This window comes from Caretta caretta, chromosome 4 (assembly GCF_965140235.1).
Source record: "Caretta caretta isolate rCarCar2 chromosome 4, rCarCar1.hap1, whole genome shotgun sequence".
Classification (NCBI taxonomy): Eukaryota; Metazoa; Chordata; order Testudines; family Cheloniidae; genus Caretta; species Caretta caretta.
The window spans coordinates 11,382,228-11,402,755 of NC_134209.1; positions in this window are offsets into that span (position 1 = coordinate 11,382,228).

Here is a 20,528-nt window from a genome sequence, read left to right on the forward strand (position 1 = left end):
AGCATGTGTGAACACATGTGCCTCAAACCATTCTAATTAAAAGTTTGTATTGCAGCCTTCCAAGCAAAGCTCTGCGTCTTCTCCCTGGTGATACAGCTTGAGTTCCAGTGCTTTTGGCATAAGATTAGTAAGAGCCTGATAAGCAGGCTGGTGTGATGGGGCTCAGTGTGTAATTGGAGGGAAGGAGGTACAAGCCAGTATTTGCCAAAGGATGGCAACTTCATTTGTTCTAAAACAGTGTGAGGTGTTTTAGTTAAAGGCTGGGCTCTGATGCATTCGAGAAGGTTTCATTGTGCTTATAATAGCGAGATCAGTTTTGTAGCTCATTTAAAATGACACATACAATAGGTGCCTCTTTTGCAAGAATGAATCACCTAAGTCTGAAAACAAGAGTATTTCTAGATTCTTGGTAAAGATTAAAAGGAGAAAAGAACTTTCCTGGCCTCCTGTCCTACAAGATGTTCAGCAGGAATGCACTCGTTCAAAACCCTTCATAAGGTGGTTAGGTGTGGAGTTATAGGCCAGCTGCTGTACATCAGCATAGATCCAAGGAAGTCAATGGAGATATACTGATTTACACCATCAGATGATCTAGCCCTTGTGACGTATCATTCTAGTTTTATACCCCTCAACTTATGAAAATATGCTTATGATATTAATATGACATAACTGAGATATACTTTATGCAAGATCGCTCGTGTGAGATATCATTGGAAAGGTTATGATTTACTGAATGCGATTATCCAATTTGTATGCCTGTATGGGACTAGTTTGTATAAGTAGGGGCATAGCGAGCAGATCGAGGGACGTGATCATTCCCCTCTATTCGACATTGGTGAGGCCTCATCTGGAGTACTGTGTCCAGTTTTGGGCCCCACACTTCAAGAAGGATGTGGATAAATTGGAGAGAGTCCAGCGAAGGGCAACAAAAATGATTCGGGGTCTGGAACACATGAGTTATGAGGAGAGGCTGAGGGAGCTGGGATTGTTTAGCCTGCAGAAGAGAAGAATGAGGGGGGATTTGATAGCTGCTTTCAACTACCTGAAAGGGGGTTCCAAAGAGGATGGCTCTAGACTGTTCTCAATGGTAGCAGATGACAGAACGAGGAGTAATGGTCTCAAGTTGCAGTGGGGGAGGTTTAGATTGGGTATTAGGAAAAACTTTTTCACTAAGAGGGTGGTGAAACACTGGAATGCGTTACCTAGGGAGGTGGTAGAATCTCCTTCCTTAGAGGTTTTTAAGGTCAGGCTTGACAAAGCCCTGGCTGGGATGATTTAACTGGGAATTGGTCCTGCTTCGAGCAGGGGGTTGGACTAGATGACCTTCTGGGGTCCCTTCCAACCCTGATATTCTATGATTCTATGATCATTTTTGTATCTGAAGCTGGGAATATTGACTATTCTGTATTTCAGCTATGCTACTCTGGGTGATGCCCCCTGCTAACACTTCAGGTACAACAATGAAAAATCCCGACAGTGCTGAAGGCCCATCAGCAAGAGACAATGGGCTGTAAAAGAGCTTAGTCTTCCTGTGAACATGTGGGTCAGCCTGTGAAGAATTGCTACAGGAGCCCTACAGAGGCATGTGACCATGTCACCTGATTCTGGAACCCATCTTGAATTCTGTACTTTTCCACAAGAAGCTGGCAGGAAGGGGTCAAACTAGGAAACCAAGGACTCCTGCCTTATGCAAATCCTATTTAAGGATGGGGAGTGAGGTAATCCAGGTAATCAGTTCTCCCCTGCTACCCCATCCAAGATGACGGCTGGAAACAACTAAGACTGAACTGGGGGAAAGAACTGGACCCAGGCTGGAAGGGCATCTGGCCTGTGAAGAAGATTATTAGAACCACATTTAGGGTGAGAACTTACATGTAACTCACATCTAACCATTAAGCTTAGTATGTATGCTCTGTTTTATTTTCTTAGTAATCTGCCTTGTTCTGTCTGCTACCTTCTTGACTACTTAAAATACACCTGTTATAGTTATTAAATTTATTTCTTGTTTACAATATAACCCAGTTTATGAGATTTTTACCGGGGGTGGGGGTGAGAAGTTGTGCATACCCTCCTCCGCATTGAGGGAAGAGGCGAATTTCATATAATTCTGGGTTTGTACTCCAAGGAGGGGTGGATATCTGGGTGCTGTTGCAGGCCCCTTAAGCTGAGCCTTCCATAGCGGATCTCTGTCTCTCCGTGCAGCTGGGTGTGGCCCTGCCTATGTGCTTGGCTGGAAAAGGCTGGGGACTGTTAGAGGGCTGTCCCTTCACCCTCCCACTTCCCTGGTTCTTGTTACGCTGCCAGCAAGCAGCAAAAGACCAGAAGTCTGAAGCACAAACAATGAGATGTTTATTGGGGTTTGTTTCCAACCAAACATATTCCGAAGCCCTTCACACCAGTCGGGCTTATCGCTATACACTGGTAGAGTCTGTTCCCCAGTGGCCCCCTTCCCAGCTCTGATGCCGCAGAGCATTTACCCCGCGTCCCCCTTCCCAGCTCTGACACCACAGAGCCTTGCCTGGGTCCCTGTTCCCCATTCCCTATTCCCTGTTCCCATTCCCCCCACTTAGCAAGCATGATTACAATTCCCCCTTCCACTTATAGAATCATAGAATCATAGAATATAAGGGTTGGAAGGGACCCCAGAAGGTCATCTAGTCCAACCCCCTGCTCGAAGCAGGACCAATTCCCAGTTAAATCATCCCAGCCAGGGCTTTGTCAAGCCTGACCTTAAAAACCTCTAAGGAAGGAGATTCTACCACCTCCCTAGGTAACGCATTCCAGTGTTTCACCACCCTCTTAGTGAAAAAGTTTTTCCTAATATCCAATCTAAACCTCCCCCACTGCAGCTTGAGACCATTACTCCTCGTCCTGTCATCTGCTACCATTGAGAACAGTCTAGAGCCATCCTCTTTGGAACCCCCTTTCAGGTAGTTGAAAGCAGCTATCAAATCCCCCCTCATTCTTCTCTTCTGCAGGCTAAACAATCCCAGCTCCCTCAGCCTCTCCTCATAACTCATGTGTTCCAGACCCCTAATCATTTTTGTTGCCCTTCGCTGGACTCTCTCCAATTTATCCACATCCTTCTTGAAGTGTGGGGCCCAAAACTGGACACAGTACTCCAGATGAGGCCTCACCAATGTCGAATAGAGGGGAACGATCACGTCCCTCGATCTGCTCGCTATGCCCCTACTTATACATCCCAAAATGCCATTGGCCTTCTTGGCAACAAGGGCACACTGCTGACTCATATCCAGCTTCTCGTCCACTGTCACCCCTAGGTCCTTTTCCGCAGAACTGCTGCCTAGCCATTCGGTCCCTAGTCTGTAGCTGTGCATTGGGTTCTTCCGTCCTAAGTGCAGGACCCTGCACTTATCCTTATTGAACCTCATCAGATTTCTTTTGGCCCAATCCTCCAATTTGTCTAGGTCCTTCTGTATCCTATCCCTCCCCTCCAGCGTATCTACCACTCCTCCCAGTTTAGTATCATCCGCACTTCCTGTTTGACCCTAGTTTATATAGTAATATTCTCAGCTATATCTTAACCAATCATTTTACTGAAATCTATCTAATACTAACATACTGTAAAATAATTCTCTAACCAATTATATCCCACTACCTTAATTAACTTACACCTAGCAAAATTAATTATACAGCAGACAGAAACCATTAGAGAACCAGACAGATTAACAATAGAAAAGTGGGGGCCATAAAGATAAAACAATACAGACATGAGGGTTTCACAACCATTGATAAGTGTTTTCTTGCCTTAAGATCTGTTACTTTCTCTGGAGGCGATAGGCACTATCAGGACAGGATCGTCTTCCTAACAGCCCAATAGCACCTTATTTCAATGGGACTAGTTTGGAACGTGAGGATGTGACCGCTCACTTCCCAGCTTACGGCTGCCTCTGTTGCTTAGCCAAAGGCCTTAGCCTAAGAACAAGGCCTCAGACTATCCTAGAGAGAGAAGGCCCATACACCGGCAGACAGTGATTTTGATTCTTTGTTTTGTGCCTCGATATCTAGCTAAGTGATAAAAATACACCTAAATTCTTAGAGTACAGGCCTTTACAAGCAGGCCTGTGTATCTATATCCTAACAGGGAGCCTAGCCCAGCAAGACCAGGTAAAAGGGGGCCCAGCTGGCAGAATAGGTTGACTCAGTGGCGTCTCAGCACACCAGGTGATATCCCATGGAGTCCAACCCATCACAGCCCTAGAGTATGTAAAAGTCCAGAACCAACTTAGAAAGTTGACACCCGGTTTTATGAAGAGGTGTAATCCAACTACATGAGGAAAATGGTGAAGGACACTTACAGCTAATTTTAAAATTCCACCCATACAATTCAGTTAGCAGGACACTGAGTGACAACATACTCAACCAGTGAAACAAAATATGCATTTCATCACCCAAACTCTCACATTGACTGAATGTACTTTTCGGCCAGGACTCTGTAACCCAGCAATTATTGAATACTTCCGGGTTTTATAAACGAATCCTTTCATGTGTGTCACATACTACATTAGTGTCTTAGGCAAAAGTGAGAGCTTATTGTCATCATCTTCATGTTGAGCAAACTGAACTCGAAGAGGAATCCCAACTGATAACACAATAATTAAGTCCAACAATTCAAAATCTATTGTCTTACAAAGCAGGATGCTACTTGGAATAGAGAGAAGCATCTGACTAAGCAGTAAGATTTGAATAATTGCTAACAAAATAGAAAGATGGGGCTTCATTTCACATGCCTCATTTATTTGCAATGCCTTATTCACATGTGTTCTGTGCCAAGGTGTTCGAAGCACCACAGGCCGGCAGAGGTACTCTGAAAAACAAGGCCCACACGCAGCTAAGCAGCGAGTTATTGGCTTTATTGAAGGTTAGTGACACACCCGCAACGGGGACTCCAAGCGTTGCTGTCACGGAGGCGGAGAACCCAGCACACCGGAGCTTTGCCTGGGACGGAGTCCAACGAAGGGGCAACCAGCGAGCCATAATAAGCAGTACACAGAAACAGTTCATGAATATGTAATTAGATACTTTCCTAAGGGGCTTTCCGCTACCTGGCAACGGGCCATGCAAGGCAGACAAAACCGGCCTAAAACCGGTAAGAGTTGGTTCTCCATGTCCTACAGTGACCGGGCGGCCTCGAAAAAGCGGAAGTTCCCTAGCTAGGCCGTAACAAAGTCTTCCGCAGTCCCTTACAACATGCCTTAGTTATTCTTCAGACCTGAAAAAGAGCTCTGTGTAGGTCAAAAGCTTGTCCCTCTCACCAATAGAAGTTGGTCCAATAAAAGAGTCTACCTCCCCCACCTTGCCTCTCTTATTCACACATATTCAGGGTCACAAGATTCACACACATTCTCTTCATTCAAACTGTATTTTCTTTTTAAAATACGGGTTAGAGAGTAGGTCTGACTTGTCTAAATAATTTCTGTTGATTATCTCTTATCTGAATAAACTGTATTGTTGGTGAGTGAGGGATGTGACCTCTAATACTGTCTGGAGGCTGAGTTATAATTTTGTGATAGGTTGCTGAGGCTAGATGATATTGAAATATACCAGGTACATCCATACGGGGTACTGTCAGAATTCTCTACTGGAAGGTCCCTTCTAGAACTGGTGCAGGTAACTTGTCAACTCTTGACTCAAACCGAAGAGGCTATTCTCTACTCCAATATACTAGTTGTATGCCATTAACATCAAGGGTAACCCTGATGTAACAGAGTGTAGATTCAGGCCCACTGATTGAATATACAATGCACTATAATGTGCATACATATCAGACAAAAGATAAAAAGCAAAACTGAATGCTCTGTAGAACCAGTATGGTTTAGCAGATATGTTATTTAAGGCTATTCATTATTTCACTAAGTGCATGGATATTTCCATTTTTCTAAAAAGTATCAAATTTTCTCCATCAGAAATTCTATCCTACTCTAGCTACAAATAACAATGTTTCTTATCTTTACAGCTCTATTTTGATATCTTTAAGAAATTTAGTCTGATCTCAGCAAGGAATTAGCTAAATACAGATCCATCTCCACAGCACTGACCAGTACTGAATTCACTTAGAAAGCAAGGACCCCAAAACAATTGATGTCCTGGAGCTGGCTGCTGGACCCTGCTCTGCCAATGTGCTCACAGAGTTAAATGCTGTGATCCCGAGGAACAGTGTAATGCACCACAAATTTGTGGCGACAGGAAGTCAGGCAGCTAGAGAAATGAGAGCTTTGATGTTGTAAATGTTGTAAGGCAAGCAGCAGTGTTTACTCTCAGCCCAGAATATACACTGTGGACCTTCATGCTCATTCAAAGTGACACGGACAAGGTTATTATATTTTGCATTTGGTTGTTATAGCATCTGATTTATTTTTTTTAATCTCTTGTTCTGGAGCTTTAGGATGTTACCTGCTGACCCTTCATTTCAATACAAATAACGCCCTTTTCCTGGTATTATTCACAATGTCATTGTAATTTAGGTTCTGAAAATGATAATGGTGCATTATACTAACTCTGACTTGTTAGCTGATGCAAGATAAAAAATTATAAAGAAGGGCTGGTGAATCATCTGCTCTAAAACACTGACAAATACACAGGACGCTTGCAGACAGAAACTGTGTGGTACAATGCATGTAGAAATAGGAACAATGTTTTCCCATTTTTGTCTGTTTGCCTCAAAGGAAGTCTAAAGCCAGGTGGCTCACGGCCTTTATGTCCCACGACCCAGTCACCATGGACTTGCACCTCAACTTGTGACAGCACCCTGTCTCCTCCAAGCATAGTCTTGCTGACCTCTGAGTTTGCCTACATGAGATTAAAGTAGACATGTAATGCAAGTTATTCTAGGCAGCTGTCGTAAACATACAGCTAAGGGTAGCATAAAATCCCTCCTTTACCTGTAAGGGGTTAAGAAGCTCAGATAACCTGGTTGCACCTGACCAAAAGGACCAATAAGGGAAGAAGATCCTTTCAAATCTGTGGGGGGAGGTTTTGTTTGTGCTCTCTTTGTTGTTCTCTCCAGGACAGAGAGAGACCAGGGCACGAAAAACACATCTCCTAAAACCCTACCTGAAGTAAGCATCTAAGATTACAAATTGTAAGGAATAGCAAGGAAATGTGTTAAATTATCTTTTGTTTTAGCTTGTGAATTTTCCCTATGCTAAGAGGGAGGTTTATTCCTGTGTTTTGTAACTCTAAAGTTTTGTCTAGAGGGGAATCCTCTGTGTTTTAAATCTTATTACCCTGTAAAATTACCTTCATCCTGATTTTACAGAGGTGCTTCTTTTACATTTTTATTTATAAGGTTTATTTAAGGTTTTTACATTTTTATTTATAAGGTTTATTTAAGGTTTTTAAGAACCTGATTGGTTTTTAGTGTCCTAAAAACCCAAAGGTCTGGTCTGTGCTCACCTTCTTTACCTATTTGGTTGATATATTATTCTCAAGCCTCCCCAGAAAAAGGGGTGAAGGGACTTGGGGGGATATTTTGGGGAAACAGGAACTCCAAGTGGTCCTTTTCCTGAATCTTTGTCTAACTTACTCGATGGTGGCCACAATACCGTCCAAGGACAAGGAAGAATGTGTGCCTTGGGGAAGTTTTTAACCTAAGCTGGTAGAAATAAGCTTAAAGGGTCTTTCATGTGGGTCCCCACATCTGTACCCTAGAGTTCAGAGTGGGGAGGGAACCCTGACAGCAGCTTCTTGACTGTTGACTCCCTCTAGTATTGCAGATCACTGTCCTGGATCAGAAAGAAATGTCACATGTGGTATAGGTGTGTTGGAGTTCAGGGCAAGAGAGTAGTTTAATGCTTTCCTCTAAAGCCTCCAATGAAGAGAAGATATCCGACTCTTGGATTCAGGCTAGACTGACCATTGCTATGTTCACCTATGGCACATTTTCTATTCCTGTGGGTTAAAGACACAGACATGAAATAGCTTGGTGCCTTGCACTAATTACTCTGTTTTAGGGCCAGCTGCTGAATTAGGAAGAGCTAAAAGCGGCATAATGTTGCAGCCCTTTATCCTGCTTCATTGACAACTCCCCACCACTCCCATTTCTCACCATCCCTCAGCTAGAGCCAGTCAAAGTTTTTCAAATGAAAAATTTATCCTACTGAAAAATGGGGTTTAGTTGAAATTATTTTTTCCTGGGAAAATGTCTTTTTTAAAAATCTGTCAACTGGAAATTTTGAAACAAAATAAAGTGAACATTTTGCATTTTGTTTCATTTTAGTTTTCAAAGCCCCCCAAAGTTTCAGTTGGATATTTAGTATTTCCCTCCCACCCCTCTGTTTTTGGTTTTGTTTGACTTTCCCCTTTTTTCAATTGGAAAGTTAAAAAACTTGAGAAAGTTGGGGGGAAATGCTCTCCTTTTTATTTACCACACTACAAAAAAGGTGTGTGTGGGGGGGGAGGGGGGGATTTAAAAGGTATAAGAAAATGGGATGGGTGAGGAACTTGATCACATTTTATTTTTCTCAGCTGGAAAACTGTGAAAGAATATTTTTGAAAAAGTGCAAGAAAGCACTACAGGAACTCCTTGCTTAAAGTTGTAGTTCTGGTCCTGAAAAACGTGACTTTAAGTGAAATGATGTTAAGCAAATCCGATTTCCCCATAAGAATTAATTTAAATAGGAGGGGTTAGATTCCAGGGAAATTTTTTCACCAGACAAAAGACTATATATATATACATATATATCTATAATCTCTCTCTCTCTCTCTCTCTCTCTCTATGTGTGTGTGTGTGTATACACACACACACACAGAGAGAGAGTATAAGTTTTAAACAAACAATTTAATACTGTACACAGCAATGATGATTGTGAAGCTTGGTGGAGGTGGTAAAGTCAGAGGGTGGGGTATTTCCCAGGGAATGCCTTGCTGCTAAATGATGAACTAGCACTCGGCTGAGCCCTCAAGGGTTAACACATTGTTGTTAATATAGCCTCACACGCTACAAGGCAGCACAAATGGAGGGAGGGGAGACAGCATGGCAGACAGAGACACACACCGTGTGTGTGTGTGAGAGAGAGAGAGATGTGCATTGCCCCTTTAAGTACGTTGACCACATTCTAAGTACATTGCCTTTTTAAGTAGATCAGCAAATTGAGACAGCAGCTGCTCCCAGCAAGCTCCCTCTGTCCTGTGCCCTGTCGTGTCCCCCCCACCATCCTGCTCTATGGAGATGGGGTAAGCAAGGGGCAGGAGCAGGGGGGAGGGGGACACCCTGACATTAGCCCCCTTCTTCCCGCCCCCACACATGCACCCCCGCACAGCAAGCAGGAGGCTCCGGGGAACAGCTCCAAGGCAGAGGGCAGGAGCAGCACATGGCAGTGGGGGGAGGGACACCTGAACTGCCGGCAATTGATAGCCTGCTGGACGGCTGCCACACAGGGAACTTAGGAGAGCTGGGAGCCGATAGGGGGCTGCCGGTCCACCCTGGTTCCAAGCCCCCACCAGCTGGCTCCAATGGGCTGCTCTTCCTGCAAGCAGTGGACAAAGTAGGTGGCTGCCAAATGACATTATAAGGGAGCATTGCACAACTTTAAACGAGCATGTTCTCTAATTGATCAGCAACGAAACAACGTTAACCGGGACGACTTTAAGTGAGGAGTTACTGTACTTTTAAGAAATTTGTTTTATTCCATTTCAATATTTCCCCAAAAAATATTCAAAACATTTGAAAAAAATTGTTTTGTTTTATTTTTTTAAACTGGCTTTTGTTCTCATTGTTTTCATCTTTATAGATTAGCTAATCCAGGAAGAGGTCAGTATAATATAGAGGGCTTCTTACTTATATCGCTAAAATCTCATATATATCACTCAATCAGTTTAGTATATCAAAAAGGCCAAGAGGTGACTTGATTATACTGTCTAACTACCTTAATGGAGATAAAATACCACGCACTAAAGGGTTTTTTAACCTAACAGAGAAATACATGCAAATCAATTACTAGAAATGAAGCCAGGCAAGTTCAAATTAGAAAGAAGGTGGACATTTTTAACAGTGACAGTGGTCAGCCACTGGGACAATCAAGGGAAGTGTTGGATTTTCCATTGTTTGAAGTCTTTATATCAAGACTGGATGCCTTTTCAGGAAGATATGCTTTAGTCAAACACAATGTCTTAGGCTGATTACAGGGGTAATTGGGTGAAATTCTCCAGCCTATCTTGTACAGGAGGTCAGACTACATGATAGAATGGTCCCTTTTGGCCTTAAATGCTATGGATTTGTGAAAGTGGGAGAGCAGGGAGCACAGCTTTCGTGATTTGTTGAGCTCAGCTGCGAAGGGAGGGATGTTATGCAAGAGGAAATGGGAAACAAAGGCCAAAGAGGCAAGCAAATAAGGATGACAACAACAAAAGCAAACCAGACAGATGAGCAGCAAGGAAATCAATGAGAAAAGAACACAAATATCATTTGGTGCAAGGAAACAGCAGGTGAAAGCAGGAGCTTAGATACACACAATGAAAATGGAAATGGCCCAAAGAAAGAGACTTGAATGATCAAATGTATTTGAACAGAATGGGGCTAAAATAACCGCATTTACCTGCGAGTGCATGCTGAGACTCTCTGAATCATGCCATAGATGCAAAGCAAAAGGCTGGGTTTGGTTTTGTTTTGGCAGGGGGAGGGGGGGTGTTAAGCATTTTATTTTCTGGATTTTATTCAGAGCTCACAACACAGGGCAAAACTCAGAGCTGGAACTAATTCTGGTCTCCCAGGCTGCAACGTTTGCCCTTTCCAGGGACTCTGGGGGAGTTGTACTGCAGTACTGCTCAGGAACTAGGTGCATCTCCCAGACGGAGGCTCAGGGCCCAGTTCCACAGCGATGTGAATGGGAGTCACAGTGGAGGTATAACCTGGTCAGATAGCGGGTGCACAGGCTGTGTAAGTGGGAAAGACATGATGACACTTCGGCTGCTTCGGTAGGTGCTTGAAGCCAGTGTAACTGCCATGTCACAGCAGGGAAAGCCAATTACAGGGGACATAAGACAAAGCTACCAAGTCTCCATGCTCACTGCAGAGAGCTCTCACTGTTGCATGGCAGCAGAAAGACCATCTGGTTCCTCCTATGAATTGCTCTCATCCATTTCCAGCTGGTTCCAATAGAAACACATGCAAGGAGGCAGCCAGCTGCTGCCTGGGGGATACCAGGTGTCCGGGACCTCTTCTGCCAGACATCCACAGATGTAGGCAGTGAGCAGAGAGGCAGGGCATCATGGGGTTGGTGGAGAGGAGAGTTGACAGAGGCTTGTGGGGTGTGGAGTGGAGGGTAAGAGAAAGTCAACGTGGGGTAGGGTGAACTCTTGTTGCAGGTGGTGAAAGGAGCAAGACCTGGGAAGTGGGGCACTTCAGAGATGGAGGGGGCTTTGAATTTATGCGTGGGAGCTTTTTTGAATATTGTTACTCCTGAGCCACTGACTGCCAAGTAGGCAGGAGATGTCAGGGAAGCTGATGGAGTCATAGATCCATAGTTGCCAGGGGGCAGGCCACTTGCCCTGGGGCCATGCTGCTTCTGTTGGCCCAGCAGGGAATGCCGATTCCCACAATGGGTGGCCCTAACCTGTGAGCAGGATCTCTTCCTTGCTATCTGAGCCCAAGGAGAGGGAGACTTGTCTGGGGGACCAGGATGGTGCCAAGGCAGCCTGTCTACCCTGATCCTGTCGGCTCTGGCCGCAGACCTCCACTGAGGACCCGTATGAGGGTGATGGCTCTTGGTGCCACGATCCCGGTGACCAGCAGCGGTGTTCGGCAGATCAGCGATGGTACCCCAGCAATCAACACCTTACGCTTAGAGAGCAGTGCCACTCCGTAGATTGGGAGCAGGAGTAAGAAGACCGACGTGTCAGAGACCGTCAATGCGCGTGAACTGTACTGGCGGTCTGGCGACAGGGCTCTGGGGACTGGTGTCTCCACCCTCGGAACGGTGCCGTGAGATGGGAGAGCAGCTCGGGCGCTCCCGGCACCGGGGCCTTGGGGACTAGTGTCGCACCCCTGGTGGTCTGCGCCAGACCACTGCCGATAGACGCCTAGAGCCTGAGGAACGGTGCCTAGACTCCGGGGACCGATGCCAGGAACTCTGGCGGGTAAGCCGACCCGCGTCTAGGGGCTGGGGGCGCTGCTCAGACGAGTGCTAACAGGGCACCCGCTGTGGCGAGGAGCGGTGCTGCACTGATGGAGATCACTGTAAGGGTCCCAAGGCAGGCATACCCCTTGAATGGGGCACGTCAGCGGCCGGCCTGGGCCGCACAGGAAGGGACAGTATGTCCTTAGCAGTCTGAAAGGCCTGCTGTGTGGATGGCACTGCCAGATGCTGAGTGCCTTTGCCGCTTCCCAGGGTGACGGATGGGTCTTGGAGTGGGCTCGGCTGCTCAGTGGGAGTCAGAGCCTGGCCGCCGTCCGGAGGGGAAGAGCTGCTCCATGCGGGTCTTTGCTCTCTTCCGGACCTCTTCTTCCCTTTACAGGATGTAGGAGAACATCTCCTCCTGGCCTTTCTTCGCTTATTATCCGGTACCGGGGATGGGGACTGGCGCCAGTCTGAGGTCGGCGCTGGCAGCATGCTCTGCACTGAGGCTACGGTGCTCGGAGCAGAATCCGATCTGGTCGGCTCTGAGGCCGGTGCAAGGGCCAACCCCATAAGGAGTGCTCGGAGACGAATGTCCCACTCCTTTTCGGTGCACGGTCTGAAGCTCTTGCAAATGCGACACTACTCGCTAATGTGGGTTTCCCCTAAACACTTTGGGCAGCTTCTCTGGGGATCACTGACTGGCACGGGTTTCTTGTAACAGTCACAAGGGACTGGAGCTAAGTTCCATTTGGGACTAACAAACTTTTACTCACTCTAATGCTAAGGGAACTATAAAACGATCAAAGTTTTTAATAGCCATATACAAAAAGTTGGCAAGTAGACACAGTTGAGAGAAGTAAGGTTGCTGAGGCAAGGAGATGTTCCAGTACCATCAATGGTGGTAAGAAGGAACTGAGAGAGGGGGCAGCCGGGCGCCCCTTATACCAGTGCAAACACGCGCCACGCAGAGGGTGCCAGAGCCGGTCCTCTAGGGACACCACTGAAGGAAAGACTTCCGGGAACTGGTGCATGTGGCGAGCACGTACACCTGCAACGGAATGGACTTGAGTAAGCACTCGAAGAAGACCAATGATTGTTTCCTTCTAAGTACTGGCATTTTGTGAGCTCTACGTAGAACTGCATTTTTACTGCGTCATAGTGGTTTGCAGCCCTATTCTTACAGCGGTGCCTCTCCACAGTAGTTTAATAACCCAGACTGATTACAGAGCTGTTCTTCATATTCCTTTAGATTGCGCAGGGGTTTCAGTAAGAAGCAGTGAACATTTCCATGGTTCAGGAAGTTCTCTTGACATTTGACAACTGAAAGGAAATTGCATTTTCTCCCAGCTGTAAAAGTGCTACAGTGATGGAGAAGGAGAAATTATACACAGTCCTAACTCAGATGAATCAAAGGAAGGAGCCTGAAGAGTCCATGTGAAAAGCCAGGCTGGGAGAACGCTCCCAATGCCCAGATTCTGATGAGAAGGTCCTCGTGCTAAATTAGAGGTAAATTAGAGGTAAATTAGATCCACTGCGTTTCCTTTGTCTAAAAAATCTGTTACCTTCTCAAAGAAGGAGATCAGGTTGGTTTGACATGATCTACCTTTTGTAAAACCATGTTGTATTTTGTCCCATTTACCATTGACCTCAATGTTCTTAACTACTTTCTCCCTCAAAATTTTTTCCAAGACCTTGCATACCACAGATGTCAAACTAACACGTCTGTAGTTACCCGGATCACTTTTTTCCCCTTTCTTAAAAATAGGAAATATGTTAGCAATTCTCCACTCATACGGTACAACCCCTGAGTTTACAGATTCATTAAAAAAAATTGCTAATGGGCTTGCAATTTCATGTGCCAGTTCCTTTAATATTCTTGGATGAAGATTATCTGGGCTCCCCGATTTAGTCCCATTAAGCTGTTCGAGTTTGGCTTCTACCTCAGATGTGGTAATATCTACCTCCATATCCTCATTCCCATTTGTCATGCTACCATTATCCCTAATATCCTCATTAGCCTTATTAAAGACTGAGGCAAAGTATTTGTTTAGATATTGGGCCATGCCTAGATTATCCTTGACCTCCACTCCATCCTCATTGTTTAGCGGTCCCACTTCTTCTTTCTTTGTTTTCTTCTTATTTATACGACTATAGAACCTTTCACCATTGGTTTTAATTCCCTTTGCAAGGTCCAACTCTGCATGGCTTTTGGCCTGTCTCACTTTATCCCGACATGTTCTGACCTCAGTAAGGTAGCTTTCCTTGCTGATGGTGTGGTTCATCCGACAAATGGTTCGTAACTGAAGATTTATCCTGCAAGTCAGGGAGAAAATCTGTTGGGCCCCCCCAAGGATAAGTGCAGGCTTGTCTTTTGTTCGATATGGACACGAATGACCTTCTTGAAACTCAGGTTGAAGAGTATGTGTATGCTGACGACATCTGTGTTGCTGACTCTGGAAAGCACTTCCACAGGATTGAAGGGAATCTCAGTCAAGATATGGATAGTTTGACCACTTACTTCCAGCAAAGGAGACAGTGGCAATCAATTACCAACTGACTCTTCTCTATCTGTGTACAAGGTCAGTTACTCCAACAAGGTGTCACATAATTGGGAGTAAAACTTGACTGTTGCCTGACATACCAGCGGTCACAATTCAGGGCAGCTGCATCTGTATTCCCCTTCCATGGTCTGCTGAGGACTCCCACACTCAGGCATCTGGCTTCCCAGTCAGCACCTTTCTGGGGGGAAACACGCCCCCCTCTTTCTCTCTCCTCTCCCCATCCCCGGGGTATTTTCAGGCTGCACCATTTCCTGCCTGCACTGTAATTCCCCGGCCAGTCAGATGGCCTAAGCAGGCCTGCTTTGCTTTCCCCTCAGAGGCTGTTAACAGCATGATTGCTATAGTTAAATTACTGCACAGCTCTATCTAAGCAAGCTCTGTCTAATCGATTCTGAAGGCAAAAGCATTACAGAGAAGACACATTAAAAACAACAAAAACTTATGCACATGCTAATAAGCTCACCAGAGATCACCCCCTGACTTCAATAAGGGCTGTGGTGGGAGAACAGTCCTTCAATCCCCATCAAAGGAGTTTTCTGTGGTCACAAGTTCATAACAGCTGTCAGCTCAGAACAGACACCCTCCTGAATCTGTGATTTTTCTCCTTTGCACTGTTTGAGTCTTTGAGCTGTAGAGACCATAAGTAGATAAACAATCATACAATGGGGTTCTCCTCAAGGTAGCTTCAAAAGGTTGGGTCCAGAGGTTGGAAATTTGCATTCCCCAGGTATTTCAGGGGAACCCCCTTAACTTTATTTATCCCAAAAGTTCCTTATCTGGCCCATTTTTTAAAAATAGCCCTTGGAAGCTCACATTTCAGCGTTTTACATTAGTCATATCCCCCTCCTAGAGACGTTACATACACTCCCACAATAATACATATACCTTTGCATTTGTAACACAATGACCTCCTAACATACTCAAGCTTAAGTCAATAAGGTTTAATATTTCAATCAGGTTTGTCCAGGCAATGGCCATGTCTGTCATACCAGCCTCATCTGGAACACCTGAAAATGAAGATCTCTTCCTGTACCGCCCTGATACAAAAACTGTCGGGAGCCTCCGGGGAGCAGACGCTTTGGCCCTTCATACATCTGCCCTGGCCCTGGCCCTTGTTGACATGAAGCTGAATTTGGCCACTCATATTAGTGGCTGCTTGAATTATACACTAACCTCCAGGCTGCATGTGCTACCACATGGAGCTCCACCAGACCTTCTACGGGGTGCCATTACTGGCAAGTCTGCTTGGAGTGCACCAACCGATGATGTTTGGCTGACTGTTGCCCAGTTCTCAGACAGGAAACAACAAGCTATGCCCACTCAAAGGTCTGCTTGCTTTCAAGGGAGGAATCCCACCCCTGCAGACTGGGGTGTGACACCACGGCTGATCTCCGCACCCCTTTGCTACAGTACCTCATGCACTCCTGGACAAGAGCACTCCTGGCCCTTTATAGATTCATAGATTCCAAGGCCAGAAGGGATCATATAGTATGACCCTGTCTATAGCACAGGACAGAGACCTGCCCTGAAATAATTCGTAGAGCAGATCTGTTAGAAAATCCTCCCATCTAGATTTAAACATTGTCAGTGATGGAGAATCCACCAGATTTGGTAAATGGTTCCAGTGGTTAATTACCCTCCCTGTTAAAAAAGAGAGTGAGAGTGACTGTATGGCCCGGTGAGTCAGGCACTCACCTGGAAGGGAGGAGGTATGTGTTAGGATATAGATATTCAGGCCTGTCTGTAAAGGCCTATACTCTAAGAATTTAGGTGTATTCTTAGCACTTGGCTAGTTCTAGAGGTATAAAAGAAAGAATCAAAATCACTGTCTACCGGTGTAAGGGCCTTCTCTTAATGTGACAGTCTGAGGCCCTGTTCTTAGGCTCAGGCCTTTGGCTAAGCAGCAGAGGCAGCCATAAGCTGGGAAGCGAACGGTCACATCCTCACATTCCAAACTAGTCACTTTGAAATAAGGTGCTATTGGGCTGTTAGAAATATAATCCTGTCCTGATAGTGCCTATCGCCTCCAGAGAAAGGGAAGTGCCTAGAAAATGAAAAAGGAAATGTCGTTTGATAGCATCCTGTCTGGCAAGAACTCACTTATCAATAGCTGGGATGTGAAATCCTCATTTCTGTGTTGTTCTATCACTGTAGTCCCCATTTCCCTATTGTTTGTCTGCATAATCTCTGTCTGGTTCTGTGATTGTTCCTGTCTGCTGTATAATTAATTTTGCTGGGTGTAAACTAATTAAGGTGGTGGGATATAATTGGTTACATTATCATGTACCAATATGTTAGGATTGGTTAGTTAAATTTCAGTAAAATGATAGCTAAGCAGAACTCAAGTTTTACTATATAGTCTGCAGTCAATCAGGAAGTGTGTGGGTGGTGTGTGGGGGGGAAATGGGAACAGGGAATGGGGGTGGGGAAATTGGAATCATGTTTTGCTAAAGGGGGAAATGGGAACAGGGAACGGGGTTAAGGAAATTGGAATCATGTTTGGCTAAGGGTAGGAATGGGAACAGGGACACAGGTATAAGGCTCTGTGGTGTCAGAGCTGGGAAGGAGGACACTAAGGAAGGAAACTGGAATCATGCTTGCTGGAAGTTCACCCCAATAAACATCGAATTGTTTGCACCTTTGGACTTCGGGTATTGTTGCTCTCTGTTCATGCGAGAAGGACCAGGGAAGTAAGTGGGTGAAGGAATAAGCCCCCTAAGCCTCCTTGGGGGAAGGGATAGCTCAGTGGTTTGAGCATTGGCCTGCTAAAGCCAGGGTTGTGAGTTCAATCCTTGAGGGGGCCACTTAGAGATCTGGGGCAAAAATTGGAGATTGGTCCTGCTTTGAGCAGGGGGTTGGACTAGATGACCTCCTGAGGTCCCTTCCAACCCTGAGATTCTATGATTCTAACAGTATGGATTCAATTTCCTCCTCTGAATCCACACCGCCTAGGTGAGAGCCTTAAGCACCACATCATAGAGTTTTGTCTGGTCCACGCTAAAAAGTTAGGTCAACCCAGCTACATCAATCAGGGAGCCGGATTATCTGTGCGGGTGGGAGAACTCTCGTCCACACGGCAGTGCTGCAGGGAACAGCTACAGCCCTGCCACGATGCTGCTGGAGCATTTCGAGTGCAGACAAGACCCGAGTCTCCCTTTTTGGCCCAATATATTTAAGTATTTATACAAAGTAGAACACCTTCAATAGGCAGGATCAAGAGCAACCGACCCCGGAATAACCTGGTGGTTCAGCTAATTTCCCGGGAGAGAGGAAATCTGAGTGCAAGTCCCTGGCCTGCTGTGCGGCTTCACACCGGGGTCTCCTCCGTACAAGGCCAGTGTCCTAACCTCTGGGCTAACGGTTATAAAACGGGGAGGGGTCATTTTTCCATGCTAGCACACTTTCTCCAAGTCAAAACTAATGGGGCAAATCTGCAACTAGTTTCAGTTTAACTGAATAGTCATCTGCAAAATTTTGCCCAGTTCTCAGCTGGTTCCTCTACCAGCCCAAGGGATCCTCTGACCTACGCTGACCACTAATATCATCCAGGGGCCAACACCACAGCTGTAGTGGGTTTAGCAAAGGGGTATCCTGACCATGTCCACTTTCCTCTTGCCACAGCGTCTTTTCTCTACTGTGCTGCAGGGCGAAGGAGCAACCTCAGAGCTCGGTGGGCTGGAGGCCAGAGGAAGATGATCCTTCTGGGGTGGACAGGCTGGCTTTTGGGGCTGGATTGCACTGCAGGCGCAGCACAAAGCTCTGAAAGGGAGAAAACGAAGCAGGAAGTGTAGTGAACATCTCCAGAAAGCTCCCTGGTTTACTGATGTGTATCATGTCAGATCAAGGGCAGTTTTGATTTAACACACCTTCAGCCTTTTCTTAGAGACTCCCCTGACCTCATGGGATGAGCTAACAGCTCTATAAGAGCTCTTCAGCTATAGCTTTTCTGATCCTGTAGAAGGCATTTTATGTTTTCCCCCAGTTTAAAAGTCCCATTTAGAGTCCTTTATTCCATAACAGACCTGGATGCAAGATAGCCCACAAACAAAGCCATGACCTATGGCTTCTGCAACACTGCCTCTCTGCATGCTCCGTAAAGATCTCTTTTCTACAACTCTGTCTGCCAGTTGCATCACTTATTGCTAATGAAATGTGGGAGCAGGGATTTGTCTGTAAGAAGCTGCAGGCAGAGCAATTAGCAGTGTGACCCACAGCATGCAGCCTGAAGCCCCCAGCCGGACACCTGGGCTTTGCAGACAGTAATCTAGTGGAACCAGTGGAGGCAGGAACTGGACCTGTGCACGGAAGTCATCCATTTAATTTCATGTACCATGTGCTGGGTAATAACATGACAGGCCTCCATGCTTGTAAAATTAAAGTGGTTCTTTATGAAGAGAACTATTTCAGAGGTGCTGCATTTGGGCGTCCTCCAAATTCTTCCCTCCTGCAACTTGCGCTCTTCCCTCCAAGTTCCACGCAGGTTGCGATATCACCATGCAGGAGGAAGAGAGCAGGAAAGTAAAGCTTTTATTTTATCTCATCAAAGAACAGGGAGAAGTAGGAGCCAGTCTGGAGCTCACCATAGCCTCAGCAATAGAAGCTGTGTTGGGAGTGCAAGAAGGCAGGAGGGTGGCCAGGCTGCTACTAGTCAGGCACAGGCCTCCCTCCATGTGACTCTGGCCGCCATGCGTGCACAGTGAAGATCTCTTACCTGCCTGCGCCATCATTTATTGCTAACAAAACAGTAACCATAGTCCTTACAGCTGCACTTTTAAATTCAATCTATAATTCTTCTTGTATTTTCCATAGATTAGTGCTGTTCTTTTCAATCTTGCAGCTTTGAGACTGAGACACACGCACACCCCATTATTGCTCTTTGGTATTGTTTGAATCTGCTCTATTCAATTTTATATGGCTCAGCTCCCATTAATGAAATTGTAGCTGGCTTCTTAGCCCTGGTAATAGCTGAAGCAGTACACAGCTCACCTCATGGTGGGTTACCTAAAATATTAAAGAGTGATTCACTATTACTCATAGCCTTGTCAGTTCATAATTTTTAAATAACTCCCCTTTCAGTGCTTTTTAAAAGCAAATCTGTATTATTCATAACACTGCTAAATTGATCATGATTTCTATGATTCCATGTGGAGGAGTCAGCTTGATAGAATTACACTTGCCAAACGCCTTTTCAGATTAGTCCAGAATCAAAGCAACTTAAAAAAAACAACCCAACACTTTGTGTGTCCATATAGAATGTAGGAACATTGACGTCTTTGTTGAAATAAGATGGTGAAAATGTGAATGGAATTGCCCATAATACTTATTAGGAGGATGGAAAATAACAGATGGAAGTTGTGATTACAGGCAACAGAAATAGGAAACCACTGCCATGTCATCTGCGGGGGCTCCTATTAGCTGTTATTAGCCTTTATCCAGGAAACAATTTGTATCCACTGAAATCCTCATAAAATTGGATTTCTGCCAGTAAGCCAATCACTCTCTTCTTCCTTATGGCTTAGGGGACCAAAGCATGCCACAGCGTCTTTCTCTGCACAATCAAGGCTCCGTTTCCTGGGTACTGCAGGCTAGGTTTGGTTGATGTCCCTGCCATTCCATGCAATCACATGAGCTTCCAACTACACAAAAGCCCAGTTGATTTTTTTCATCTTTTTCTATTTTCATTTGCGCTTAGATTTAACAGACGCACTGCTCTGCTATGCATATCACATGCCATTTTCTTGCTCTCTCTTGAGAAGCTGAAGCAGAAATGAGACAGCCTGGATTTCTCTCCCATGGAAAGGAGCTAAGAATTTGTTACCCAGGACCAGTGCTTAATTTGTAATGAAAGAGGTGCTAGGGCTCAAGCGATTGGGTGCCGGGGTTCCAGCAA